The sequence below is a fragment of the Parambassis ranga genome, chromosome 3, assembly GCF_900634625.1.
Source record: "Parambassis ranga chromosome 3, fParRan2.1, whole genome shotgun sequence".
Classification (NCBI taxonomy): Eukaryota; Metazoa; Chordata; class Actinopteri; family Ambassidae; genus Parambassis; species Parambassis ranga.
This window is the reverse complement of record NC_041024.1, coordinates 4283423-4311413: the sequence shown is the minus strand read 5'-3', so window position 1 is coordinate 4311413 and position 27991 is coordinate 4283423. Positions and strand designations below refer to the sequence as shown.

Genomic DNA, 27991 nt, shown 5'->3' with positions numbered 1-27991 from the left:
GACAATCTGAGGACAAATCTTCTCAAGGTTGTGTCAGGCAATACCAGCAATATAAATTTGATTGACAGCTATATAAATTTGAATGAATAAACAGCCTAATCTTGTGCCCGGTGGCTGTCACACATATAGGTGTGTTCTGTCAGAGTATAAAAGTCTGGCTGCTCTAAAGGGACACTTCAGTTTCTTCAGGACCTTTGAAGAGCAACTTTTTGGTCATTCCTCTGGCAGAATCCAACAAGATGAAACTCACGTTCATCCTGCTGGCCAGTGAGTATCAGTACATGTAAACTGTTTTTACATCCTTTGAAAAAAAGCTGTTTCTATTTATTTAAAAAGTATCCTAAGTGGTGCTGATTCTCTTTACAGGAAGCAGAACTCCACTTTGTCCAAACACTCTTCTGAAACACTTTGACAACTGGCTGACAGTTGCTGACAATGATTTTTCTTTCATTAAACAGCTGGAGTCTGATCTCTGAGTCTGTTCCTCATTCTGATCCAGTAGCTGTGTGTTTTTACACTGATAATAACTCTGATAGTGTCACTCTGAAACAGTGTGTTAGAGCTAACCATAATACTCTGTGTGTGTTTCAGTGCTGGCCTTCACACTCATCACTCTGGGTGAGAATGTTTGTGCATTTATGTGTGTGTGTGTCTTTGGCTGTTGTTTTGACTAATGTATTACTGTCAACTTTAATGAGCACATCCTCCATAGAAGTTTGTGAAAGTTCTAGTTGTTTACAACTGACATTTGTGAAGCTTAGCCAGATAGCTGTATTGTAGCTACATCATTTCATCTGCAAACAACCTAATTAGTTAATGAAGCATCTGTCTGTTATCCACTTAAACATTGTATTTTGCTAATAATAACCTTACTGAACAAGTAAGCAAAGCTCAGCCATCTCCCAGGCTAAGCTAGTGATGCTGTAAGTTACATGTTAAAGACTAAAGATGTTAGTGTTGCTGTTCCTCCAACCTGTGACTGTTGTTGCAGAATCAACCACAGAGGCAGTTGAAAGTTTTACAGGCCTCAGAGAGCCAAGAGCAGTAAGAGGGGCGAATGGCAAAAGTAAACCATCAGAGTCAGTGAGGTGAGAGGTGTAAGAGGACAGTTACCGTCTGTCTTTGATTCATCTGCATGTTTTGAGTAATATTCTGCATCTCCTGTTCACAGTGAGAAAGAGGATGGTTGTGTTGACAAAAAAACAGGGGACCAAATGATGGCACTTTAGGAAGTAATAGACACACACACACGCCTGCAAAATTACACACATACACAGTGTCAAACCCATTCTGACTGCACTTTGTCAGGCCTCTGCCTTCAGACCTGTCCAACTTGGGTGACCCACCCGAGGACTAAGCTTCTGCTGGTACAGCTCTTAAGGTCACTGAGGTCACACCCTGACCACAGTAACGTGGCGATCCATCAGGGGGGGAAACTGAAAAATAACAAAATATATAAAACAAAATAAAATATCCTTAATCCAGGTTTTATCAATCAGCAATATAACATTTATCTGGATAGTCTAATTCTCAAAAAAGTTTCATCTAAAGGAAGACTAGCAGTAGTAGTAGTAGCTGTCAGTAGCACTGAACCCCTCAGAGAGGACGAGGCTGATAACTGGGAGGAAAACTGGGGAGTAGAAAAAAGGGGGTGGATACCAGCTACGGATCAACTTTAGATTTTTTTGTACCTTATAAACAGACAAACACCAGAGGGCGCTAGAGACAAGCAGCTACACAAAGAGGCCAGAGAGATTCAATGTGATGCTCGATAGTTTTTTATTTTTCATGAAAGAAGAACTCCCACTAACATCAGTAACATCGTTACATGAAGAGCAGGAGAGAGAATAAAAGACGTAGAAAAGTGTCTCAGTGAAGCCTGGGCTGAAGCTGAGATACAAGAACACAGATAGAAGGCAGGTTCTTCTTTGTGGTGGAGGAGACAACACAGGTCTGTCAATCAAAGCACATCAGCATCAGGTTAGAATGGGTTTGACACTGTGTATGTGCAGGCATGTGTGTCTTTGCAGGTGTGTGTGTGTTACCTCTATAAAGTGTCAGACTTTGATCCCCTGTATTGGTATTTTATTAGGATAGTTCACACCGCTGTATAGCTCACTGTGAACAGGAGATGCAGAATATGACTCAGATCATGCAGGTGAATCAAAGATGGCGGACAGACTGTAAATGTGCTCTGACCACCTACATCACTGACAGTGGCTTTTTTTTGTTTAGTTGTCTTGGCTCTCTGAGGCCTCTTACACGGTCAAGCGCCTCTGTGGTTGATTCTGCAACAACAGTCACAGGTTGGAGGAACAGCAACACTAACATCTTTAGTCTTTAACATGTAACTTACAGCATCACTAGCTTAGCCTTGGTGATGGCTGAGCTTTGCTTACTTGTTCAGTAAGGTTATTATTAGCAAAATACAATGTTTAAGTGGATAACAGACAAATGCTTCATTAACTAATTAGGCTGTTTGCAGATGAAATGATGTAGCTACAATACAGCTATCTGGCTAAGCTTCACAAATGTCAGTTGTAAACAACTAGAACTTTCACAAACTTCTATGGAGGATGTGCTCATTAAAGTTGACAGTCATACATTAGTCAAAACAACAGCTAAAGACACACACACACACATAAATGCACAAACATTCTCACCCAGAGTGATGAGTGTGAAGGCCAGCACTGAAACACACACAGAGTATTATGGTTAGCTCTAACACACTGTTTCAGAGTGACACTATCAGAGTGTTATTATCAGTGTAAAAACACACAGCTACTGGATCAGAATGAGGAACAGACTCAGAGATCAGACTCCAGCTGTTTAATGAAAGAAAAATCATTGTCAGCAACTGTCAGCCAGTTGTCAATGTGTTTCAGAAGAGTGTTTGGACAAAGTGGAGTTCTGCTTCCTGTAAAGAGAATCAGCACCACTTAGGATACTTTTTAAATAAATAAAAACAGCTTTTTTTTAAAGGATGTAAAAACAGTTTACATGTACTGATACTCACTGGCCAGCAGGATGAATGTGAGTTTCATCTTGTTGGATTCTGCCAGAGGAATGACCAAAAAGTTGCTCTTCAAAGGTCCTGAAGAAACTGAAGTGTCCCTTTAGAGCAGCCAGACTTTTATACTCTGACAGAACACATCTACATGTGTGTGACAGCCACCGGGCACAAGATTAGGCTGTTTTTTGTCATTTACACATGAGTGTTCTAATCCTGTTTGTCATCCTGAAATTGCTGCTGAGTTGATATCAGTCATTAGAGCCTGACCTGACACGACCCTAAAGCAGATGGAGAAGTTCTTTAAGGTCTTTTCAGAAATTATGGAACAATGAATTCTGAATTAAAACAGCAAATTCTGAAGATTCTGAAATGTCAGGACAGGGGGGACACTCAACGACATAACAACTCCGACACAAGTCATTCCACAGAAGAATGATTGTAAAGGAACAAAGTTTATGTTTTGTTTGTTTATGTTGTGGAAGCACCTGTAAGAAGCAGTTTATGTGAGGAAAGCACCAACATCTCAGACCTGAATGTGTTTTGTACTGAAGAATGGGCTAAAATGCCTCCAAGCTGTTGTGGACAACTGAACAGAAGTTACTGAAAATGTTTAGCAGCTGTTATTGCTGCATGAGGGCTCACATCAGCACCTCATATTTATTCAGACTGTTGATATAACAAAGCTCATTTTATTATAATAATACCACATTTTACCTTAAGATAACAGAGCATGTCTTCCTCGTGAGAACAACCTACGGTAATTTATTCTCATTATTTTAATATCAATGTCACTCAATGACAGTTCATGTAAGGATGATGATGATCATTTAGTTATGATAACAACTTGCTTTATTCCAGGTTCAAACTGAAATTTCTCAGCATTTCAACTCTTTATCTTATGATAAAAAACACCTTGACAGCACAGTTGTGTTCAAGTCTTTCTCCCCCTCTGAGGTCAGTTCTTATGTATTTCTACTCTCTAAACAACTGCTTCGTGCGTTCAAACCAAAGCACTCACACAAAAAAATTAAAAACTGTGAGAATCCCAAGACTTTACTCTACGAAAGTCTGCGATTTCATGTTCATGGCATAAAAGATGTGGAGTTGGTGGCGAGTTATAAAATAGGTTTCCTCTGGTTGTTTTGTTTCCAGTTTGTATTAATGGAGCAAAGAAACAGCTGGTGCTGGAGACCAAACGTAACTTGATATAAAACTCTTAACTAGCTGAAAATTATAAACAGCTGAACTCCGAAATGTAACAGCTGAAAAGACCTGAGCAGAACGTTTGATATCTGAATGGTTTGTGTCGCCAAAGGTGTAGCGACGCTGAAAAGTAAGTTCACTCATCATGTTCTCAATAAGCTCAAACCCTATGTTTGAATGAATGGTTTCAATAAAACACAGTATGCTCAAGACACACTGAGCCAAAAAGTGTGTGGAAGAAAAAATAAAAAAAATAAATATGTAGAATATAAAGTTTGATTGCTTTGCAATTAGACTAACAAAACAAAATTTTATTTTACTATCATAAGATAAAGAGTAGAAATGCTGAGAAATTTCAGGTTGAACCTGGAATAAAGCAAGTTGTTAACACAAGTAAATGATCTTCATCCTTAGATAAACTGTCATTGAGTGACAATAAACATTGATATTAAGAGAATGAGATTAAATTAGGTTGTTCTCACGAGGAAGACATGCTCTGTTATCTTAAGGTAAATTGTGGTATTTTTATAATAAAATGAGCTTTGTTATATCAACAGTCTGAATAAATATAAGGTGATGCTGTGAGCCCTCGTGCAGCAATAACAGCTGCTAAACATTTTCAATAACTTCTGTCCAGTTGTCCACATCAGCTTGGAGGCATTTTAGTCCATTCTTCAGTACAATGCTTCCGGCGTGGCCCTGAGGTAGCAGCCAGCCAGAGAAGCTCCGCACACTGCAGGTGTATTAAGCAGTTTTTCGTAATGTATTTCTACTTTAAACACTCTACTTCGTAGTAGGGATGTCCCGATCAGGTTTTTTTGCCCTCGAGTCCGAGTCTGAGTCATTTGATTTTGAGTATCTGCCGATACCGAGTCCCGATCCGATACTTCCTATAAAGGCACTGTGTGTGTGTGTGTGTGTGTAGGCCTGTCACGATAACAGATTTTGCTGGGCGATTAATTGCCAAGAGAAATTATTGCGATAAGCGATAATATTGTCAAATCAATGTTCAACTAACATAATGATAATGACATATAATGCAAGTACACCCTTTCAAAGATCAATAAACTTTAATTTCTAAAGAACATTTAACAATGGAAAGGCCCCCAATTATCAACACTATTATTATTGTTATTAATAATGATATTAATATTATTATTATTATGAGTAGTGGTAGGCCTATTACCATAGCTTATCTGAGCATAGTCAATGGAGTTAAGTCAAACCAACTAGCACGTCATGAGCAACAGAGAGCCGAACAACACGCACTCTACCTGCTGCTGGGAGTGGGCTCACCTGTGCGCACATGTGTTTGTGTGCGCACGCGTTTGCGTGTGTGTATGCGCATCAGCGAATTTTAAAAACGCCACCATGTAGACAGAAACACATAAAATAGCAGAGATGGCACAAGAGGACTGGGCAAGAGGACTAGACTGGGTGGCGCTGCAGCGAGTGCCGCCAGTGAGAAGGCAGAGAACTTCACTCGTACAACGCGGACTCTCTCTGATGGCACGTTGTATTCATAAGCAAGTTTAGTCTTGTGGTGAATTGGGTCGAAGTGTTGAACCGGTGTTGTGCAGCTTCACAGCTCTCTGTGTTGCTGTAACCAGCGTCCAAGCCCTGCAGCGCTGTGACGCACCGTGGCGACGCAGACAGCGAGCTGACAGAGGTCTGCTCAGAACATCATGTAAACGTTACACAATGAGTTAAAAATAAGAACTACCTGTTGGTTTGACACATTTTAAGACAGAAACCGCGGGCCATATTAAACGGCCGGACTTTGCACACTTTATACGCTATGACGCACCAGAGTGACGCCTTTTGTCATCCAGCCTCTTTGGTAGCGAGAGGGAGAGAGAGGAAAACAAACAAGCGTGCAAATGTAATTTATCGTGGCCGAAAAACTTATCGAGCCCATTTAAAGTTATCGTGCAATTAATTGATTTATTGTTTATCGCGACAGGCCTGTGTGTGCGTGTGTCACCACACTGGGAGATTTCACACACGCAGCACATTGAGGTCTCGAACCAGGACCTGTCGCACCAAAAGCAGCTGTCATACCCCTGCACTACAAGACACAGAGCCACCCTGCACAGAAGGCGTTAACTTTGACATCCCTAATAAGTATATATCCGAGTCCTGATCGGGAGGTAATGTCCGATTCCGATCGAGTCTGAAATCACGTAATCGGGCCCGATTTCCGATCATGTGATCGGATCGGGACATCCCTACTTCGTAGTAAATTAAAGTATAAGAGGTCAGGCACTGCAATAATGCGTCTTTTTCGGACTTTCTTCGTGGTCTTCATGGAGCCCTGTCGTGGCGGAAACACGCCAGGGCTCCATTGTTTACACCAGGGATCAGCTGATGAATCTCCAGCACAGAGGGATGTATGGCCAGCGACACAAAGTCCCCAAAGAGCTAAGAAGGAAACAACGTGGAAACAGAGGGGGCAAAAGAAGACAGCTGAGGAAAAGAAGGTACAAGCCGTATCTTCCTTCTATCGTCATGGGTAATGTTAGATCACTGGGTAATAAGATGGAAGAGTTAACATCTCACAAAGAGCGAGTGTGTGTTTCGTGTAATGTGCTTTAAAGAGACATGGATGCACAAAAACATACCGGACTCTACCGTGAGTTTAGCCGGCTTTCAGTTGGTACGGGCGGACAGGAACTGCACCGAGAGCGGCAGGAAGAAAGGAGGGGGACTTGCGCTCTACTGGACACATTACGGTAAAGGAGCATGTGTGCAGCCCGGACATTGTTGTTTAAAAACCAACCACAGGAGGAGCCAGATTTATGCACTGTTTCTGTTCCTGCTGACCTCAGAGCAACTTCTTTTAATTCAAATTCTCCTTTGATGGGGAACAAGTCTCCTCAGCAGTAAGTCTTCAAAGGACCAGTTGATCTTTCAGAGGCCTTCTGAAAAGGCCTTAAAGAATTTCTCCTTTATCTTTAGTGTCCTTGAATTATCATTAGGTCAGAATACACAGGCACCTTCAAGTGGGATAAGGACATCAGCGAGCTGTTTGACACCTTATTTACTTTTTACAATAAAAATCATGCTTTCAGCTGCTAGAGCCCCGCTGAACTAAAACACTCAAAACGCTGCAAAGATCCATTTCTGCCTCTTCATCAGGGACAATCTGAGGACAAATCTTCTCAAGGTTGTGTCAGGCAATAAAAGCAATATAAATTTAATTGACAGCTATATAAATTTGAATGAATAAACAGCCTAATCTTGTGCCCGGTGGCTGTCACACATATAGGTGTGTTCTGTCAGAGTATAAAAGTCTGGCTGCTCTAAAGGGACACTTCAGTTTCTTCAGGACCTTTGAAGAACAACTTTTTGGTCATTCCTCTGGCAGAATCCAACAAGATGAAACTCACAGTCATCCTGCTGGCCAGTGAGTATCAGTACATGTAAACTGTTTATAAATCATTTGAAAAAAAGCTGTTTTTATTTATTTATAAAGTATCCCAAGTGGTGCTGATTCTCTTTACAGGAAGCAGAACTCCACTTTGTCCAAACACTCTTCTGAAACACATTGACAACTGGCTGACAGTTGCTGACAATGATTTTTCTTTCATTAAACAGCTGGAGTCTGATCTCTGAGTCTGTTCCTCATTCTGATCCAGTAGCTGTGTGTTTTTACACTGATAATAACACTCTGATAGTGTCACTCTGAAACAGTGTGTTAGAGCTAACCATAATACTCTGTGTGTGTTTCAGTGCTGGCCTTCACACTCATCACTCTGGGTGAGAATGTTTGTGCATTTATGTGTGTGTGTGTCTTTGGCTGTTGTTTTGACTAATGTATTACTGTCTGATTATACAATTATGAATCTTCTGTTGCTAATGCGGTTGCTAATTTGGCTGTCACCGAGGCTAAGCTAGTGATGGTGTAAGTTACATGTTAAAGACTAAAGATGTTAGTGTTGCTGTTCCTCCAACCTGTGACTGTTGTTGCAGAATCAACCACAGAGGCGTTTGGAAGTTTTACAGGCCTCACAGAGCCAAAAGTAGCAAAGACGTTGGTAGAAAGAGAAAGTTTTGTGAGGTAAGAGGTCAGAGAACATTTACAGCTTTTCTTTGATTCACCTGCATGTTTTGAGTTAAATTCTGCATCTGCTGTTCGCAGTGAGAAAGAGGATGCTGTTAATGAAAAAAAAACAGGGGACCAATTTGTGGTATGGTAGAGAGGTAACACACACACACCTGCAAAAACACACATGCCTGCACAGTGTCAAACCCATTCTAACGTGATGCGCTTTGATTGACAGGCCGGTGTTGTCTCCTCCACCACAAAGAAGAACCTGCCTTCTATCTGTGTTCTTGTATCTCAGCTTCAGCCCAGGCTTCACTGAGACACTTTTCTACGTCTTTTATTCTCTCTCCTGCTCTTCATGTAACGATGTTACTGATGTTAGTGGGAGTTCTTCTTTCATGAAAAATAAAACCCTATCGAGCATCACATTGAATCTCTCTGGCCTCTTTGTGTAGCTGCTTGTCTCTAGCACCGTCTGATGCAAACGCATCTTTACACGTCACAATTGGCGGTTTCAGAACACAGAACACCGCGTTTTTCTCCTGCCGCAGGCATTGCAGCACATTTCCTTGACAAAATTTAACGACTTCTGTTTGTCTAGCTATATTTCTGAATGTTGAGCTGCATACCCTAATTTCCCCATTTCCATACTTTTCCAGATCTGGAAAACACTAAAATCAAATTCCATTCTTTACCATACTTACTTTTTCATACTGCGTAGGAATTCGGGACGAGCCCCCATTTTACAGAGCAGCTGTTCAAACAGCTTTGACATAAAATTTGCACCTTGATCTGTTTGACTTATTTTGGGTAATCCAAAAGTGGTGACACATTTTTAACAGAATAGCCTCAGGAAATCTTGTGACAACAACCATGATAGTGAGTAGGTACTGGTTTCCACTCTTTGTGCGCAGAAGCTGACCCACACAATCGACTATCACCTTTTAGGAACAGTTCTCCTACAGCAGGGATGAAGTGGAGCAGACGGGAGTGGTTTGTTTGGCTTTCCGCTCATCTGACATGTATGACATCTCCTGCTAAGAGAAATCACATCACGTTTAAATCCAGGCCAGAAAAAAATATTTAATATCAATCTGTAAGTTTTTGAAATGCCTAAATGTCCAGACCACGGACTCTCGTGTGCCAAAGACAGAATTTGCGTTTGATATTTTGATGGCACTACTACTTGGTGAATACTAGTCCATTCATGTCCAGAAGCAGCGCACCATTTTTGCATAAGGTCATCTTTGTCCAAAACTGGTGTCAACCACATCAGAAATATTACTTACAATTTAATGGAAGCACTCTTGCAAAGTAGGGTCATTTTTCTGGGCTTCACACAGCCAGCATCAAGACAGGGAGCGAGACTCCGTTTAGAGGATAAATATTGATGTAAATACATAGAAACTGTCCTAAGAGGGGGAGAAAGACTTAAAACACAACTCTCCTGCCATTCAAAGCAATGATCCATCCCCTGCTCAGATGAATTCAGCTGCTTCAGCACGGTCAAACGCCTTCTCCAAATCCACAAAACACATGTGGACTGGTTTGGGGAACTCCAATGAACCCTTCAGAATCCCACGGTCAGGATGAAAACAGCATTGTTCCTCCTGAATCCGAGGTTCGACTATAGGCCAAATTTTCCTCTACAGTACCCTGAGATAGACTTCCCCAGGGAGGCTGAGGAGGGTGATCCCCATGTAGTGGGGAAAGATGGGAGATTGACCAAACCAAAGCACTCAGACCAAAAATTTTGTGAGAACTGTGAGAATCCCAAGAATTTGCTCTACAAAAGTCTGCGATTTCATGTTCATGGTGTAAAAGATGTGGAGTTGGTGGCGAGTTAGAAAATAGGTTTCCTATGGTCATGTTGTTGGCAGTTTGTATTGCGTGTTAATGGAGCAAAGATGAGTTTGCCCCAAACAACTGGTGATGGAGGCCAAACGGATTGGGGAGACCAAAGGTAACTTGATATAAAATACTCAACCATTTGTCATTGGCCATAAGCAGCAGTTGTTAAATTTTATACAACATCATATTAAATCCTTTTCAGCCAGTTGTCAATGTGTTTCAGTAGAACTCAAAGCTTCACTTCTTTATACTCATATGTTTTTTATTGTAAACCATCTATCATGGAAGCAGGTTTGTTACTCTGTGTTTCCAATACAAGAACTGAACAACCCAACAAAATGAATCCTGGAAGAAGACAGGGAGCACCCTACCCGGGCAGCAGGTACAATGGGCGTTCCTTTTCTGGGGAATGTGCTGGAGCACGGGGGCGCCCCAAGAGCGAAGGGGAGCGGGGTGCCCAGCCAGGAGTAGGGTGCGTCCTGGCTTGGGACCCTGCTCTTTAAACTCCCCAGTGCTCCAGCAAATTCCCCAGAGAGGGACTCTTGCTGCTCAGCCTGGCCTGGGCAGGAGTTAAAACGACATGGACAGGGATAGGCACACTCTCTGCTCCCTGGTGCCCAGGGAGGGTGCATCCGGGCTGGGCAGCCCGCTACCAGGAATAAGTATTTCGTGGGAACAAACAGTATTTCGTGTGCAAGTTATGCATATAATTCGTGGCCACGATTTATATATTTCACCATGTCATCAGAGGAGCTCCATAAGCTACGTATCAACTTAGACTGTTGTAGTTTATAAACAGACAAACACCAGAGGGTGCTAGAGACGAGCAGCTACACAAAGGCCAGAGAGATTCAATGTGATGCTCGATAGTGTTTTATTTTTCATGAAAGAAGAACTCCCACTAACATCAGTAACATCGTTACATGAAGAGCAGGAGAGAGAATAAAAGACGTAGAAAAGTGTCTCAGTGAAGCCTGGGCTGAAGCTGAGATACAAGAACACAGATAGAAGGCAGGTTCCTCTTTGTGGTGGAGGAGACAACACAGGTCTGTCAATCAAAGCACATCAGCATCAGGTTAGAATGGGTTTGACACTGTGTATGTGCAGGCATGTGTGTCTTTGCAGGTGTGTCTGTTACCTACATTTAACATTTCAGAATTTGGTCCCCTGTTTGTGTGTTTTTTGAGCAGCAGCAGCCTCCTTGGCACTGTGAACAGGAGATACAGAATATTACTCAAAACATGCAGGTGAATCAAAGATGGCGGACAGACTGTAAATGTCCTCTGACCTCTTACCTCTTCATCCGTTGCACTAATTGTTCAGCCATCCACCCTGCTTGTCTTGGCTCTCTGAAGCCTCTTACACGGTCAATCGCCTCTGTGGTTGATTCTGCAACAACAGTCACAGGTTGGAGGAACAGCAACACTAACATCTTTAGTCTTTAACATGTAACTTACAACATCACTAGCTTAGCCTGGGTGATGGCTGAGCTTTGCTTACTTGTTCAGTAAGTTATTCTTAGCAAAACACAATGTTAAGTGGATAACAGACAGATGCTTCATTAACTAATTAGGTTGTTTTCAGATGAAATGATGTAGCTACAATACAGCTATCTGGCTAAGCTTCACAAATGTCAGTTGTAAACAACTAGAACTTTCACAAACTTCTATGGAGGATGTGCTCATTAAAGTTGACAGTAATACATCAGTCAAAACAACAGCCAAAGACACACACACACATAAATGCACAAACATTCTCACCCAGAGTGATGAGTGTGAAGGCCAGCACTGAAACACACACAGAGTATTATGGTTAGCTCTAACACACTGTTTCAGAGTGACACTATCAGAGTGTTATTATCAGTGTAAAAACACACAGCTACTGGATCGGAATGAGGAACAGACTCAGAGATCAGACTCCAGCTGTTTAATGAAAGAAAAATCATTGTCAGCAACTGTCAGCCAGTTGTCAATGTGTTTCAGAAGAGTGTTTGGACAAAGTGGAGTTCTGCTTACTGTAAAGATAATCAGCACCACTTAGGATACTTGAATAAATAAAAACAGCTTTTTTTCAAAGGATGTAAAAACAGTGTACATGTACTGATACTCACTGGCCAGCAGGATGAACGTGAGTTTCATCTTGTTGGATTCTGCCAGAGGAATGACCAAAAAGTTGCTCTTCAAAGGTCCTGAAGAAACTGAAGTGTCCCTTTAGAGCAGCCAGACTTTTATACTCTGACAGAACACAGCTATGTGCTTGAGGGCTTACATGATACTGAAAACAAAGGTTCACATACTTTTACATATTTTTCAGACTGTTGAAAGAACAAAGCTCATTTTATTATAATAAAACCACAATTCACCTTAAGATAACAGAGCATGTCTTCCTCGTGACAACAACCTAATTTAATCTCATTATTTTAATATGCCTGCACCTTTTATCTGACTGAATTATGGAATATAGCCTAAACCAGAAGGCTCCTACTAAAATTGGCCTGGTGCAGCCGGCTGCTGGTATTTTCATCTCTTCCCATGATTATTTTCAACAGTAGTTGTTGTTAAATTGATAACTTTGGAGATGACATCATATTAAATCCTTTTCAGCTAGTTCAGGTATCTAGTGGATACCAGCTACGTATCAACTTTTATCTTATCTCATCTTTATCTTAAATAACATCTTAGCATTCAGATGACAGATCAGAACATGTTATCAAATATACAGCATAAATTTAAAACATTCATAAACTGTGTGATTGTGATAACAGAGCAAGTTATTGACTCTACTGTGCAGATGAGATCTGATCATATGTGGCAGGTCTGGTTTAGGAGCAGCAGACATCAGTAAAATGTCAGGTAGACTAGGTGTGAGTCATTTCCAATCCAATCCAATCCATCTTTATTTATAGAGCACTTTTTAAAAGACAACAGGGTCAGCCAAAGTGCTGTACACAGCCTATCAAGTGTGGAATAATTGACTAATAAAATAGAATAAAATAAAATAAAATAAATATAAGTTTGATAAAGCATAGCAATATAAAACCATACAATAAAAGTACCAGTCAGTTTTAAGTGATGACTTAAAAACCATAAAAGAATCAATCTGTCTAAGGTGCAAAGGCAGTTTGTTCCACAGTCCCCCCTGAGTTTTCTCTGCGTTTTTGGGACAACCAGGAGAGACTGGTCAGCTGACCTTAGAGAGCGAGCAGGGCAGTGGGGCTGGAGCATGTCAGACACGTACTGAGGGGCGAGACCATGAAGGGATTTAAAAACAAATAAGAGAATTTTAAAATCAATGCGAAAGCGAATCGGGAGCCAGTGCAATGACTTTAAAATCGGAGTAATGTGCTCTCGTTTCTTAGTCCCAGTTAAAAGCCGTGCAGCAGCATTCTGTACAAGCTGCAGTCGTGCAAGTGAAGCCTGGCTGAGCCCATAATAAAGTGCGTTGCAGTAATCTAACCGATTCATAGTAAAAGCATGAATTAAAATCTCAAAGTGATGCCGAGAAAGGAACGGTTTGGCTTTGGCCAATTGAAAAAAGCTCGCTTTGACAGCTGCACTGACCTGAGCATCAAGTTTCAGGTTGGAATCCAATTTTACACCAAGATTTGTCACTGTGGACTTTTGATATTGTGTCAGGACACCCAAATCTACATCAGCAGCAGAGGCATCACTGGGCCCAAACAGTATGACCTCTGTCTTAGTGTCGTTAAAATGTAGCAGATTTGCTGACAGCCAGGATTTAATTTCCTCAACACAGTCTAAGAGTTTTTGAACAGAATGAGTTTGGTTTTGTTTTAAGGGCATGTAGATTTGTGAATCATCTGCATAAAAATGGAAAGAGACACCATGTTTGCGGAGAATGGACCCGAGAGGAAGGAGGTATAGGGAGAAGAGGAGTGGGGCCAGAATAGAGCCTTGGGCCACTCCACAGGTGAGAGGGGCAGCAGAGGACTCAGCAGACCCCACACGGACATTAAAACTTCTCCCTGTCAGGTATGACCTAAACCACTGTAACGCACTGCCCTGGATTCCCACACAGTCTTTCAGTCGAGACAGGAGGATGTCATGGTCCGCTGTGTCGAAGGCCGCAGTGAGGTCGAGCAGGACCAGGATGACACAATGGCCAGAGTCTGTGGCTAAAAGACTATCATTAAAAACCTTCAGTAGTGCAGTTTCTGTGCTGTGCTGAGTTTTAAAACCTGACTGGAACACCTCAAAGATTTTCTGTTCATCTAAAAACCCATTCAACTGGCTAAAAACAACTTTTTCTAAAATCTTTGAGATAAAAGGGAGTTTTGAAATTGACACTGGGAAGAGGCTAGCGCCAGGGCACAAAACGGCGATCTGACGGTGGAATCATCACGATATTCTCCGCACGGGAGAGTGACAAGCTGGCCTTAAGCTTCACCATCCTTCCGCTGCGATTTCCAGGGCGTCCACATCTCCTATGTACAGGTGGAGCCGGCGTGCGGCACAGGTAAGCTGGTATGCCAGAGAGTAATGGAGGGCAGGTTTTCTGACCATCCTGATGAAATTCAGCAAAGTTTTCAACAAATGATTGCAGATTTAGAAGCGTTTGTCGATCATAGACGTACAGTGAGTCAACATTTAGAGTGACAAAAGATAAAAACAGCATAAAAACAATCAAAGCTCGGAGAGACAGACAGCCAGCCACACACACTGGCGCCATCTTGAATACCAGAGCTGATTTAGTGCTGATGTCAAAGGGTCTTGTAATTTATTGTTTACACAGGTTTGCAGTGCATGCCAACGAGACGTAAAAATGTGATGACGTGCCTTATGACAGATGCGTACTGAATGACGGAGTCTTTTTGAGAGAAGTGCCGAGTCTCTGTACAGCTGGCAGTTTAACAACAGAGGACGTTAACAAGCAAAGTCGGACTGCTCTGCTGTACCAGTAAAACATCACAGTTTATCAGAGACAGTCTGCTCACACGACACAAACTAATTCATGGTTTACAAATGTTCGCATTTCTGGAGAGTTGCTTTTATACAGCTGCCGGTAAAAAGGCCCGAGCAGGCTTCAACTTCTCTAATGGCACCAGCATCACAGGGAGCGATACGATGGACAGGGAGAGGGGCGCTCTGCTCCACTCCCCTGTGCTCCTGAAGCCCCCCAGTACTCCGGCACATTCCCCAGAGAAGGACGCTCATTGCTGCACGGGGAGGTTGCTCTCTGGCCGGGCAGCCCGCTCCCATGCGCCCAGTCCATGAATTCTAATAGGGCTACTATACTACAACTAATAATAAAGATATTTCGTGCGCACGTTATACATAATTCTTGGCCACAATTTATTTCTTTTTGACACACATGTCACATAGGGGCTCCGTAGTTTTGGAGAACTTCACTTGTACAGTACAGATGCTCTCTGACAGCAGGTTACATGCAGAAGCATGTTTAGTCTCGTAGTGAATTGTGCTGAACCGGTGTTTTCCTTCGGAGCCCTCTGCAACAACCAAGCCCTGCAGCACCGCGTGACGCACCACGATGCAGACAGAGAGGGAGTGATAATGTTCTGCTCAGAGAATCATGATGCAAACATTACACGTTTTTGTTTTTAACATGAGTTAAAATGCATTTGGAGTCCTGTTGATGTTTGAAACCTCATACTTGCGAGCTGGTTTTTTTCCATCATGAACTACATTATAAGTAAACATCGCTGGAGCCTCACAGATGAGAGCTCGCAATCCTTCGCTAAAATCAAAGTGATGTCTTACAGCCCTGATATGGATACGATACGCTGTGCAGTGAAGTTCAAGAGCAGAACTCACATTAACGAGGTGAAAGAAATAATTACACAAGCTGTTATTCTGAAAATACATATTTTTATATCAGACCCTGAACTAACGTGTTTCATATTCAGGTTGACTACTGTAGCCTACGGCATGGAGGAAATTAATGACGGCACACTGAAATTAAAATAACATAAACTGGCATTTTTTGTTCAGATAAATATTATCCGACCCCTATTCTAAACCATGAACAATAAATCACAGACTTTTGTAGAGCAAAGTCTTGGGATTCTCACAGTTTTTACATTTGTTGTCAGAGTGCTTTGGTTTGGACACACAAAGCAGTTGTTTAGAACAGGGTTTCTACACATTTTCAAATTCCAGACTTTTTTCATACTCGAATTTTAGATTTTGGAGACACATGCTCATATTGTGGCATGTGACTAAAATGCTATCATATTTAGCTGGGCCTAAAACTTGTATGTGCCCTAACTTTTGTCATCACTATATACATCACTCAAAATACATGATCCCATGATGTGAAGCACATATGTTGTGTAAGTTCACACACGGGCTCACTAAACTTACTAACTTAATTTCCCCATGGGGATTAATAAAGTAAATCTTAATCTTAATTCAGATGTAACATTTGTTACCAATTGTTGATATAGTGTAACAAACATTTGTTTGTTACACTACACCATTATAGCATTCTTGTATTTACTATTGTGTTATATGAAGACTCTGTATGAGTTCCACTGTAACTCAAATATTGATTGTCCACAAGCCAAGAGATGCTGGAAAGAATTGGTATAGAACATTCATTAATGTGAGAAATAGGTAATCTTACATTTACCCATTGTCGAATGACATTTACTCTGATATTATGCGCATCGATATTATGTTGATCTAACGTGCATGGCGTAGCAGTCCAATGAGATCACTAAGAGCGTAAAGTATGAAGTAGATGCGTAGAGTATATTTATTGAAAGATGTTTCTGAACTGTATGGAACTTGGTAGTGAATGGGACTTTCTATTACGCTAATTTTACATGCCAGCAGGGAAATATCGCTTTTTCTGCTCTACTAAAGGCAAACCAGTTGGTTTGTTATCTTTATGTCAGAACAGTCATTGCTTGCATGGGCCTCAGAAGCATTAAAAATGTAATTATTATACATATTATATTGATATAATATTATAGGGGGTCTGGGGGTCCTCGTCGAGAAAATGTTTAATTTATTAAATGCCATTTCCTGCCTTCTGGTGGATTTAAACAGGTTGTTAAACACCTATTTTACCTACAGAAGTAAACGCTTAGTTTCGGATTCTTGAATCAGATCTGATTCCATAATCCTCCTGTAATTCTGCTCTTTATGTCCACTGCAGATATGGCAAACAACTCATCATCAGCCAAATAATACTTTAAGTAAACAATATCTTCCTCCCAACTTTTTTTTTTGTTAAGTTGAATCTAACATCAATTTAACGTCACCTAGAGCAGTGTTTGCAAACCCCCATTTCTACGGTCTCTGGGTTTACACTTCTCTGGTCTCTGTACCTCGCACAGCAGAGTTCGCCCCAATACGCGCAGACAAGGACACACACGCTTGACACAAAAGTCTGCTGGCACAGACAAACTAAGACAAATTATATAGCTTACCGTAAACTAATAATAATTTTTGTACCAACGAAGTCAATTTGGATCACGACTTCTATGATTACTCAAAATGATAAATTGTTTAACATGTCAGCAACAACAACAACCCTTTACAAAACCCTCAAAGGAGCTAATCTCTCTCAAAAAAGTTTTCTTGACTGCGGCATGTGAACAACGCTCCTCATTTGCATAATGTTCATCTCCACTAGCTCCTCTTGACTCGCTGCTTTACGTCACAATTGACGGTTTCAGAACACAGAACACCGTGTTTTTCTCCCTCCGCAGGCATTGCAGCACATTTCCTTGACAAAATTTAATGACTTCCATTGGTCTAGCTATATTTCTGAATGTTAAGCTGCATTGCGTCACTTCCTGTTTCGACACTATCCTGTTTGTTCACTTGGTGTGCGCTGTTGGTGCTACGGACTTTCTGCATTAGACATATTGTGTTTGCTTTTATTGTGGTAATACACAAGCACCGTAGTGTTAGACTTAAGTGCACCAGTTTCTGGGTTCCCTTCTCGTTTACCACTGTAGCGAAGCTTACCGTAACTTAGCGGTTAGCATTAGCGCTTAGCATGGCTTCTTCCACTCGCTCTGCATCTCCCTCTCCTGCTCACTGCACGGTGTGTGACATGTTCAGCTACTCCTCTGCCTCCTTTAGTGAGCGTGAGGTGTGCACAAAGTGTAGCTTATTCACAGTCTTGGAGGCGAGGCTAAGCGAGTTAGAGGGTCGGCTCCGCATGTTAGATAATAGACCTGTAGCCACAGCAGCGAGCGAGCAGCAGTTAGCCTGTGCGGACCAGCCTGCCTTAGCTGATGTTATCCGCACCCCGGCAGCCCCTGAGCAGCCGGGAAGTCAGAGAGGTTGGGTGGCGGTTCGAAGGAAGCGTAGCCCGAAACAAAGGCCCGTGGTTCACCACCAGCCGCTTGACATATCGAACCGTTTTTCCCCACTCGGCGACACACCCGCTGAGAAGCCGACCCTGGTTATTGGCGACTCTGTTCTGCGGCATGTAAAGCCGACACCAGCGGCTATAGTTAAGTGCATCCCGGGGGCCAGAGCGGGCGACATAGAGGGTAGCCTGAAGCTGCTGGCGAGAGATAAGCATAAATACAGTAGGATTATAATTCACGTCGGTGTTAATGACACCCGGCTTCGCCAGTCAGAGGTCACTAAAGTTAATATTGAGTCGGTGTGTAATTTAGCTAAAACCATGTCGGACTCCGTAGCGTTCTCTGGTCCCCTCCCAAATCTGACCAGTGATGACATGTTTAGCCGCATGTCCTCGCTCCGTCGCTGGCTGTCATGGTGGTGTCCAGAAAATAACGTGGCCTTTATAGATAACTGGGAAACTTTCTGGGGGAAACCTGGCCTTATTAGGAGAGACGGCATCCATCCCACCCAGGGTGGTGCAGCTCTGATTAAGAGCAACATAGCCAAGTTTATTAGACCAACCTGACAACCCAGGGTCGAGGCCAGGAGGCAGAGTCGCTGTCCTACACACCTCTCTGCTGCTTCTGGAGGACTGCCGCCCTCAGTTAGAAACACATTAAACACAAATACACATAGAAACACTAAGCTTAATAATGTTATTGAAGTGGTGACGGTCACACGTCCTCCCACAGTTCATCAAGCACACAAGTTAAGATATATTAATCATAATAACCTCATAAAAATACACACTAACACACACAAACACATAGAACAAGGTAACAGAACACTCAGGTGTGGATTGTTTAACATACGATCCCTCCACTCTAAGTCGCTCTTAGTTAATGATTTAATTGTTGATCATCACACTGATATACTTTGTCTCACTGAGACTTGGTTACAGGATGAAGAATATGTTGCTTTAAATGAATCAACTCCGTCCTGTTATATAAACTGTCATGTTCCTAGAGTTACAGGTCGCGGAGGAGGAGTGGCAGCAATCTACCGCTCCAGTCTTCAGATGAATCCTAAACCTAAGTCTACTCATACTTCTTTTGAGAGTCTCACTCTCAGCCTGTCTCACGGAAGCTGGAAGAAGTCAGAATTTGTCTTACTCGTCGTAGTGTATCGTCCACCTGCTGCTGCTTATTCAGAGTTCCTGCTGGAGTTTTCAGACTTCTTATCAAGTTTAGTGCTTAGCACAGATAAAGTCATTATAGTGGGTGACTTTAACATTCATATGGACGTCGACTCCGACAGTCTGAAGATTGCCTTCAACTCACTCTTGGATTCAGTTGGGTTCTCTCAGTTAGTAAATGAACCCACACACTGTCACAGTCACACCCTCGACCTGGTTCTCACCTACGGCCTGGAAGCTGAGAACCTGCTAGTGTGGTCTCAAAATCCTGTTCTTTCAGATCACTCATTAATAACTTTTGACTTCTCTCTTTCAGACCTACCAGCACCTGAGGAAAAGGTCTACTACAGCAGATGTCTGTCTGAAGACGCCGTAAAGCAGTTTAGGACAGCAATCCTACCAGTACTCCCCACAGTCCCAAGTACTGATGGGGGTACCAACTTAAATGTTACTCCTGCAGAGCTGGACCGCTTTGTCAACAACACTGCAGACACACTACACTCAGTCTTAAACAGGATTGCTCCACTGAAGAAGAAGAAAACTACAAACCAGAAGAGGCTAGCTCCGTGGTACAACTCAAACATCCGATCACTGAAAGGGATTACACGTAGGATGGAGAGGATGTGGCAGTCCTCTAAATCAGATGACTCCCGGAGGATCTGGAGAAACAGTCTGTTGACGTATAAGAAGGCCCTTCGTAAAGCCAGGACAGCCTACTATTCATCACTAATAGAAGAAAACAAGAACAACCCGCGCTTTCTCTTTAACGCCGTGGCCAGGCTGACAAAGAGCCACAGCTCTGTGGAGCCTCGCATTCCTGCAGCTCTTAGTAGTGAAGACTTCATGAGCTTCTTCACTGATAAAATCACCACTATTAGAGGACAAATCAACCACAATCTCTCTGTGACCGCTGAGGATACACCGCCACTTCTGGAAACGGATCCTGATCTAACTCTGGACTGCTTCGCGCCCATCGGCCTCCCTGAGCTGACCACCAGCATCAGCAAGTCTAAACCTACTACCTGTCTTCTGGATCCGATCCCTTCACAGCTCCTCAAGGATGCTATTCCTCTGATCGGAGACTCTATATTAGGACAGATCAACTTGTCTCTGGGAACAGGATATGTACCACAGGCTTTTAAAACTGCTGTGATCATTCCGATACTTAAAAAACCTTCACTGGACCCGGACGTCCTAGGAAACTACAGACCGATCTCCAACCTCACCTTTATCTCCAAACTACTCGAAAGAGCTGTTGTAAGTCAGCTAAACGACCACCTGTGTAGTAACAGTCTGTTTGATGCTTTCCAGTCTGGTTTCAGAGCCCATCACAGCACAGAAACAGCACTGCTTAAAGTCACCAATGACCTCCTCATGGCATCGGACCGGGGTCTCGTCTCTGTACTCGTTCTACTGGATCTCAGTGCTGCCTTCGACACCGTAGACCATCGCATCCTGCTACACAGATTGGAACACGAGATCAGGATTACAGGAACAGCACTGCGCTGGTTTAAATCATATTTATCTGACAGATTTCATTTTGTTCACACTAACGATGTGTCTTCCACAGGTACAAGGGTTAACCATGGTGTTCCACAGGGTTCTGTGCTCGGACCGATCCTGTTCACCCTCTACATGCTCCCTCTAGGAAACATCATCCAGAAGCACGGCATAAACTTTCATTGTTATGCTGATGATACCCAGCTGTATTTATCCATGAAGCCTGAAGAAACGGAGCCGCTAGTCAGACTACAGGCGTGTCTAAAGGACATAAAGGACTGGATGTCCTCCAACTTTTTACTATTAAACTCGGACAAGACTGAGGTCATTGTTTTTGGACCGAAACATCTCAGAACTAGTTTATCAGATAATACTTTCTCCCTGGATGGAATTACTCTGTCCTCCAGTACGACTGTGAGGAACCTTGGAGTTATCTTTGATCAAGACATGTCGTTTGTCTCTCATATTAAGCAGGTCTCCAGGACCGCTTTCTTTCACCTGCGTAATATTACTAAGATCAGGAGCATCCTCTCTCAGAGTGATGCTGAAAAGCTCATCCATGCTTTTGTCACTTCAAGACTGGACTACTGCAACTCTTTATTGTCAGGATGTCCACATTACTCCATCAACAGTCTGCAGCTGATCCAGAACGCAGCAGCTAGAGTTCTGACAGGAAGCAGCCAAAGGGATCATATCTCTCCTGTCCTAGCGTCTCTTCACTGGCTCCCAGTGGACTCAAGAATACACTTCAAGATCCTTCTTCTAACCTACAAGGCTCTTCATGGACTTGCTCCATTGTATCTGCAGGACCTGATTGTACCATATGTTCCTAATAGGACACTCAGATCTCTGAGTGCAGGTTTACTAGTAGTTCCTAGGATTCATAGAAGTAGAATGGGAGGACGAGCTTTCAGCTATCAGGCACCGCTATTATGGAACCAGTTACCAATCTGGGTCCGAGAGGCAGACACTGCCTCCACCTTTAAGACTAGACTTAAAACTTTTCTGTTTAGTAAGGCGTACAGTTAGCCTTAGACCTAGTGTGTAGCACAGCTATGCTGCTCTAGGCCTACGTTGTCGGGGGGCACAAACATGATCCACTGAGCAGTTTCCCTCTCACCCTCTAACCTCTCCTTTTCTCTCCTTAGTCTGGCTCACACTGGTCTCAAGACCTGGATGATGACCTGCAGTCCGGCCCGTGAAGTCTCTCTTGCTCTACGTTGTCGGGGGGCACAAACACGATCCTCTGAACACCCTCTGACCTCTCCTCCACTCTCCTTAGTCTGGATCATACTGGGTAATATCGTCTCATAATCTGTGTTAACTGTCTTCCTTGTAGTTCTGTGCCTCGCTCTCGCTCTCTCTCTTTGCAGGTCTCAAGACCTGCATACTGACCTGCAGTCTCTCCTGTGCTCATCGACTTCACTAGCCCCTGCTGCTCATCTTTACTATCAAATTACTATTCCTACTTATGGACCGACGATATATATAGATATCTATTGCAATATAATCACTGTTTCATCTTGCTGTCATGTTTGCTCTGTACTGTATCATGTTTGTATCATGTTTGCTCCTCTCTCTCTCTCTCTCTCTCTCTCTCTCTCTCCCTCATCCTCTCTGACTAGCAGCAGGACTGGTTCCCCCTTAAGTTGACGGGTCCTGCTCAAGGTTTCTTCCTCTTAAAGGGAGTTTTTCCTTGCCACAGTGCTCTTAGGGGGGTTCCTGTGAAGCGCTTTGAGACAATGTCTGATTGTAATATGCGCTATATAAATAAAACTGAATTGAATTGAATTGAATTTTATAATGTAGCGGCAAAGGTCTGGAAATGCAAATATTTTTCCATGCATTAATTTTCCTTTTCCATACTTTTCCAGGCTTGAAAAACACTAAAATCAAATTCCATTCTTTACCATACTTACTTTTTCATACTGCGTAGGAATCTCGGACGAGCCCCCATGTTACGGAGAAGCTGTTCAAACAGCTTTGACATGAAATTTGCACCTTGATCTGTTTTAATTATTTTGGGTAGTCCAAAAGTGGTGAAGAACTTTTAACGGAATAGCCTCAGGAAATCTTGTGACAACAACCATGATAGTGAGTAGGTACTGGTTTCCACTGTTTTTACATGGAAGCTGACCCACACAATCTACTATCACCTTTTCGAACAGTTCTCCTACAGCAGGGATAGGATGAAGCGGAGCAGACGGGAGTGGTTTGTTTGGTTTTCCGCTCATGTATGACAGCTCCTGCTAGGAGAAATCACATAACGTTTTAATCCAGGCCAGAAAAAATTATTTAATATCTGTAAGTTTTTGAAATGCCTAAATGTCCAGACCACAGACTCTCGTGTGCCAAAGACAGAATTTGCGTTTGATATTTTGATGGCACTACTACTTGGTGAACACTAGTCCATTCATGTCCAGAAGCAGCGCACCATTTGTGCATAAGGACGTCTTTGTCCAAATAGAAAACTGGAGTGTCAGCCACATCAGAAATATTACTTACAATTTTATGGAAGCACTCTTGCAAAGTAGGGTCATTTTTCTGGGCTTCACACAGCCAGCATCAAGACAGGGAGTGTTTGTTACTGTGTGTTTCCAGTGTGAAGGCCAGCACTGAAACACACACAGAGTATTATGGTTAGCTCTAACACACCGTTTCAGAGTGACACTATCAGAGTGTTATTATCAGTGTAAAAACACACAGCTACTGGATCGGAATGAGGAACAGACTCAGAGATCAGACTCCAGCTGTTTAATGAAAGAAAAATCATTGTCAGCAACTGTCAGCCAGTTGTCAATGTGTTTCAGAAGAGTGTTTGGACAAAGTGGAGTTCTGCTTACTGTAAAGATAATCAGCACCACTTAGGATACTTGAATAAATAAAAACAGCTTTTTTTCAAAGGATGTAAAAACAGTGTACATGTACTGATACTCACTGGCCAGCAGGAAGAATGTGAGTTTCATCTTGTTGGATTCTGCCAGAGGAATGACCAAAAAGTTGCTCTTCAAAGGTCCTGAAGAAACTGAAGTGTCCCTTTAGAGCAGCCAGACTTTTATACTCTGACAGAACACAGCTATGCGTGTGACAGCCACCAGACACAAGGTTAGACTGTTTTTTGTCATTCACACAGGAGTGTTCTAATCCTGTTTGTCATCCTAAAATTTCTGCTGAGTTGATATCAGTCATTAGACCCTGACCTGACATGACCCTAAAGCAGATGGAGAAGTTCTTTAAGGCCTTTTCAGAAAGCCACAAATGAATGATGGAACAAAGAATTCTGAATTATAACAGCAAATTCTGAAGATTCTAAAATGTCAGGACAGGTGGGACATTCAACAAGATAACAACTCCGACTGCACAAGTCATTCCACAGAAGAATGATTGTAGAGGATCAAAGTTTATGTGTTGGAGTCAAAGTACTGATCTTAATCCAACTGAAGTGTTGTGGAAGCACCTGTAACAAGCAGTTTATGTGAGGAAAGCACCAACATCTCAGACCTGAATGTGTTTTGTACTGAAGAATGGGCTAAAATGCCTCCAAGCTGTTGTGGACAACTGAACAGAAGTTACTGAAAATGTTTAGCAGCTGTTATTGCTGCATGAGGGCTCACATCATCACCTCATATTTATTCAGACTGTTGATATAACAAAGCTCATTTTATTATAATAATACCACAATTTATCTTAAGATAACAGAGCATGTCTTCCTCGTGAGAACAACCTAATTTAACCGGATTATTTTAATATCAACGTTCATTATCACGCAATGACAGTTCATCTAAGGATGAAGATCATTTACTTATGATAACAACTTGCTTGATTCCAGGTTCAAACTGAAATTTCTCAGCATTTCAACCATTTATCTTATGATAAAAACAAATTTTGTTACATTTTGTTTTGAGTGGCCTAAAATTGGCCAAACGAGAAAATGTATTTTCTAAAGTAAATGTGAGTTTGATTGCTGCATTGAAGCATTGCTTTGAGCTGCATGATGGTGACTATGTTAGATATGTGACAGATATGAATGGTAATGTTTTTTGTATTAGGATATAAATAATTGCTTTAAATAGCAGGTGAATTATGTGAGCTTCCAATAATACCTGAGGCTTAGAGAGACTGTGACTGTAAATGAGGTTGATGTGGATATGTAGCAAACAGCTCCATAATGATGAATATGGCAGATATCATGTGTACTGATGGATAAAGAAGTAGGTGAACGGTCCTCTGTATCCTCCTCTGGGTCAGCCTGTCACCATGGTGACGCCTGCCTGTGTAAGTGACCTTGAAAGCACAGGTGTGTTCAAGTCTCCCCCCCTTAGTATAGTTCTTTTGTATGAACTGCTTTGTGTGTCAAACCAAAGCACTCAGACAAAAAATTTAAAAACTGTGAGAATCCCAAGACTTTGCTCTACAAAAGTCTGCGATTTCTTGTTCATGGCGTAAAAGATGTGGAGTTGGTGGCGAGTTAGAAAATAGGTTTCCTCCGTTTGTGTTGCTTCCAATTTGTATTAAAGGAGCAAATAAACAGCTGGTGCTGGAGACCGAAAGTGACTTGATGTAAAACTCTTAACCATCTGAAAATTATAAACAGCTGAACTCCGAAAAGTAACAGTTGATAAGACCTGAGCTGAACGTTTTGATATCTGATTGGTTTGTGTCGCCGAAGGTGTGTCGACGCTAAAAAATATTAAAAGTTGAAGTATAGGACTATGTTAAATTAATTTCTGAAAACAATATAAAAACTATAAATAAGTTCACCCATCATGTTCTCAAAAAGCTCAAACCTGTTTGAATGAATGGGTTCAATAAAACACAGTATGCTCAAGATACACTGAGCCAAAAAGTGTGTGAAAGAAAAAATAAAAATGTAGAATATAAAGTTTGTCAGCTGCTCAGACATTATCCAGCATTACACTGTGACTTCTTGGACTATTACACATCATCTGAGTGTTAATACAGAGAATGCAAATGATTCATAAACATTGAGCACCATTATGTACAGCCTGTTTAAAAACCAACCACAGGAGGGCGCCAGATTTATACACTATTTCTGTTCCGGCTGACGTTAGAGCAACTTCTGTCAATAAAAATTCTCCTTTGATAGGGAACAAGTCTCCTCAGCAGTGAGTCTTAAAAGGACCAGTTGATCTTTCAGAGGCATTTTGAAAAGGCCTTAAAGAATTTCTCCTTTATCTTTAGTGTCCTTGAATTATCATTAGGTCAGAATACACAGGCACCTTCAACTTGTTCAGCATCCAGAAGTGGGATAAGGACCTCAGTGAGCTGTTTGACACCTTATTTACTTTTTTTACAATAAAAATTATGCTTTCAGCTGCTTTCAACACTCAAAATGCTGCAAAGATCCATTCCTGCGTCTTCATCAGGGACCAGTGTTTTTGTGTTTTTACCTTTACATGTTTCGACTGCTTCTTGCAGTCTTCCTCAGAAGTCATGTGATGTTACCGGTGACGCTGTGTAAAGGTAAAAACACTGGTCTGATTGAAAGGAATACTCTTATAGTTCATCATGGACAATATGAGGACAAATCTTCTCAAGGTTGTGTAAGGCAATAACAGCAATATAAATTTGACAGCTATATAAATTTTAATGAATAAACAGCCTAATCTTGTGCCCGGTAGCTGTCACACACATATAGCTGTGTTCTGTCAGAGTATAAAAGTCTGGCTGCTCTAAAGGGACACTTCAGTTTCTTCAGGACCTTTGAAGAGCAACTTTTTGGTCATTCCTCTGGCAGAATCCAACAAGATGAAACTCACATTCTTCCTGCTGGCCAGTGAGTATCAGTACATGTACACTGTTTTTACATCCTTTGAAAAAAAAACTGTTTTTATTTATTTAAAAAGTATCCTAAGTGGAGCTGATTCTCTTTACAGGAAGCAGAACTCCACTTTGTCCAAACACTCATTGACAACTGGCCTACAGTTGCTGACAATGATTTTTCTTTCATTAAACAGCTGGAGTCTGATCTCTGAGTCTGTTCCTCATTCTGATCCAGTAGCTGTGTGTTTTTACACTGATAATAACACTCTGATAGTGTCACTCTGAAACAGTGTGTTAGAGCTAACCATAATACTCTGTGTGTGTTTCAGTGCTGGCCTTCACACTCATCACTCTGGGTGAGAATGTTTGTGCATTTATGTGTGTGTGTGTGTGTGTCTTTGGCTGTTGTTTTGACTAATGTATCACTGTCAACTTTAATGAACACATCCTTTATAGAAGTTTGTGAAGGTTCTAGTCGTTTACAACTGACATTTGTGAAGCTTAGCCAGACAGCTGTATTGTAGCTACATCATTTGATCTGCAAACAACCTAATTAGTTAATGAAGCATCTGTCTGTTATCCACTTAAACATTGTATTTTGCTAATAATAACCTTACTGAACAAGTAAGCAAAGCTCAGCCATCACCAAGGCTAAGCTAGTGATGCTGTAAGTTACATGTTAAAGACTAAAGATGTTAGTGTTGCTGTTCCTCCAACCTGTGATTGTTGTTGCAGAATCAACCACAGAGGCGGTTGAAAGTTTTACAGGCTTCAGAGAGCCAAGAGAAGCAAAGAAGGTGTTGGTGAAACGTGAAGAATACATGAGGTAAGAGGTCAGAGGACACTCACAGTATTTCTTTGACTCACCTGCATGTTTTGAAGAACATTCTGCATCTCCTGTTCACAGTAGAAGAGGAAGAGGATGCTGTTTATGAAAAAAAATAGGGGAACGATTGCTGACACTTTAGAGAGGTAACACACACACACATACACCTGCAAAGACACACATGCCTGCACATACACAGTGTCAAACCCATTCTAACCTGATGCTGATGTGCTTTGATTGACAGACCTGTGTTGTCTCCTCCACCACAAAGAAGAACCTGCCT

The 27991-nt window shown here is 41.9% G+C and overlaps 3 long non-coding RNA genes across 4 annotated transcripts; 1 reads left to right on the top strand and 2 right to left on the bottom strand.

Moving 5' to 3' along the window:
- The first annotated feature begins 167 nt into the window (after nucleotides 1-167).
- LOC114433568 (uncharacterized) lies at nucleotides 168-27991 on the top strand. Of its 2 annotated transcripts, none has more exons than XR_003670375.1 (5): nucleotides 168-267; nucleotides 592-618; nucleotides 992-1088; nucleotides 1172-1232; nucleotides 27953-27991. It is a non-coding gene; the product is annotated as an uncharacterized LOC114433568 (long non-coding RNA). The 2 variants fall into 2 exon arrangements; XR_003670376.1 differs by lacking the exon at nucleotides 27953-27991 and adding an exon at nucleotides 8500-8690.
- Nucleotides 1763-3137, bottom strand: LOC114433565 (uncharacterized). The gene is made up of 5 exons (XR_003670372.1): nucleotides 3017-3137; nucleotides 2664-2690; nucleotides 2207-2288; nucleotides 2046-2118; nucleotides 1763-1953 (listed from the first exon to the last, which is right to left on the bottom strand). It is a non-coding gene; the product is annotated as an uncharacterized LOC114433565 (long non-coding RNA).
- Nucleotides 10973-12343, bottom strand: LOC114433566 (uncharacterized). Its single transcript, XR_003670373.1, has 5 exons — nucleotides 12226-12343; nucleotides 11876-11902; nucleotides 11411-11504; nucleotides 11258-11322; nucleotides 10973-11163 (listed from the first exon to the last, which is right to left on the bottom strand). It is a non-coding gene; the product is annotated as an uncharacterized LOC114433566 (long non-coding RNA).